This window comes from Nestor notabilis, unplaced genomic scaffold, assembly GCF_000696875.1.
Source record: "Nestor notabilis isolate BGI_N333 unplaced genomic scaffold, ASM69687v1 scaffold10164, whole genome shotgun sequence".
NCBI lineage: Eukaryota > Metazoa > Chordata > Aves > Psittaciformes > Psittacidae > Nestor > Nestor notabilis.
This window is the reverse complement of record NW_009925198.1, coordinates 31,595-34,320: the sequence shown is the minus strand read 5'-3', so window position 1 is coordinate 34,320 and position 2,726 is coordinate 31,595.

The following is a 2,726-nucleotide window of genomic DNA, read 5'->3' as shown; positions in this document are numbered from 1 at the left end:
GGCTACTCAATTAGTTTTGACTGAAGTCCAATAGCTAACTTGCTTTAAAATAGCACACTAGGTGTATGCTGCTTTTATGTGTGTGGAGGCTGTTTTCAGAGAAATCTGATTTCACCTTCCTTCAGCCTTCTCCCACGTTGGTGTCTCAGACATCTTGATGTGACCTCAGAGAAAGGTACTTCTCGTCTGTCTAAAAGATACTTCTAATATGTTTGTGCTAAAGCTGCTTAGGTGTCAGAGTCTATCTTAAATCCTAGTAAGGACTTCATTATTTCCTTCATGTCTTTTTTTTCTGATGCCCTTGCATATTTTACTATTTCTGGTTACTGAATAAGTTCAGTGTCTAAGTCTGCTTTACAATTAGAAAGAATAAAAAAAAAAAAAAAAGGGTTGGTATAAAGCTTAGCAGAGCTTAGCAGCTCATAACACCTGTGTGTTGCCAGAATTACCATTAGTGTTAGAGACATATCTACAGGACTCTGCAAAAGACTTAGACCTCTTCACAGTCACTTACTCATTATGGTTCTCATGATGCTTTAGAAATAAAAAGTATCTTTCAATCTCTTGATCAGGACTCTGAAGCTTTTAATGCAGTTTTTGGAAGACTGCATTGACTTGAAGCTGTAAGTTCTGTGAACCTTAATTTTTAAGTGTACTTCACACAGAACACCAGAAATTAAATTTTAAGTAGTATTTACTAAGAGGGAGTAAATTCAAGACTTAGCACTGACATAATTAAGGCAGATGAATAGGGTTTTTTATAGATCCCTTTGAAACCTGTAAATGAACTTGTCCACTCTTAGAGTATTGCCTTGCTAAAATATATGGCTTTTATTAAAGACAAATTCTAATACATATACTTTTATTACCCATATGTCCACAGGAAGAGATTGATAGATGAAACTATATACTATATCCATAAAATCCTGCTTGAATAAGGTTGAACCATTAAATGGAACATTTTAATTAAATCTTCAAATGTGAAGCATTTGTGAAGATCATCCAAGTAAGAAATTATTAAAGGTATTAATACAATGGTTATGTTATTGCAATAAACCAAGAGAAATAAAAAATTTATCCGATTTGTTCTGTATCCAGACAAATGGGCAAAGTTGCTAACACAAGAGTTATGGCAGGATAAAGATTTGTAATCACATGATTCCACTGAAACATTTTTAGTCAATAGAAAGCATATGACATAAATTTTTGAATTTTAGCTTTCTTTTTCAGATCAATGCTGTAGCACTCGTAACATGTCCTGCACAGCATCAGTTTTGCTCTTTACTCTCTTCCATTTTTACCTGTGATTCATTCACTGCTCAGAGTGCAATGTGCTTTGAAATACAGATAGTGATTCACCATGGCTTTAGTGGTGACATGTCTTTTTTTTCAGAAGAGGTGCAGAAGGTTAGGCGATGTGGATGGAGGAGTTGACGAATCACTGGTGCTGCAGGTGAATTTCCACCTAGAGAGCCTTGTCCCTCCATCACTGTCTCCACATATACTCTACTATGCTGGGCAGGTCTGGGGACAGAGGTGTCCCCTCCAGCTGAGACCCTGAGCTAGAACCTTCCTATACAGACCAATCTTCTTTGTGCTTTCTGTCCCTCTGATGGTGAACACAAAATCAATGCTGTTCCAGTGAACTAAACTTTTGAGTAACATGGTATCTGTCCAGACACGTCCCTAAATTTTCCCAAGAAATTGGAACCAGTATGGTATGAATTTTTTTAAAATCCTCTGCAATATGTCTAAGCAAGACTGAACAGGCATACAAACAATAAACTTGTCCTGGGGGTTCTTGGCCCCATTGCCATGATGTGTTTGCCAAATGTTCCAGATTAGCCCTCTTAGGCGTACAACAGGATAACACAGTTTTCCTCTAAAGGTCAGAAGCCTTAAAGTGTTCCTTGAGCTAACTGGGAAAAATACGTATGAAATCAATCTGCTTTCTTAGTTTACTTTTGTTAGCTGCCATTAACTACAGACAGCAAGGAACTCATCTGGAAGGGATGGTAATTTGGGCTTGCAAGGTATTTCCAGCAATTAAATTTGTATGAACTGAGAGGATTTAGTGAATCTGCTAGAGGCATTAAATGTGCAAAATACATTTATTCCTCAGGAAAAAATAGGCCTGCTGTCAAATACGTTACAAGGTTAACATTTAGGTTAACATTTAGGGTTTTTTCCCTTCTTGCTCCTTTTCTTAAAAACATTCTAGATTGAATAAAACTAAAGGCTAAGAGCAAATCTTCTCCTATATCTCTAAAAATATCAAAACCAAGTATCATAGATAATTTAGATTTCTGGTAACTTTGCATCCTGTGAGCCCTTGGTTTTTGCCTAGATTTGCATACGTGGTCCAAACAATATTAAGAGAGCCTTGTGTAATTAATGGAGGTCTCAGTAGCCCACCTGCAGCACCTTTGGCATAGCAGCACTATGCAGAGTCCCTGAACTTTGAATCACTCTGGTGGTGCCTGCTGTCCCTGCAGCACGCTAGACTGTGCTTGCTGTCCTAACAACCACAAGCTGATGTGTAGGTCTTGGTGGTGGCATCTTCCTCCTGGAACACTTGTTGGCCTCAGGGGTGATCCTCCATGCCCAGAGAGATGACTTGCTTATACGGAAGAGGAGTAACAGGGATGGAGAAATCTTTCTTCTTAATGAATGGCATGTCCTGCTTAGCGTTGGCTGTGGAATGAGAAACTTTTTCTCCTCTCTAT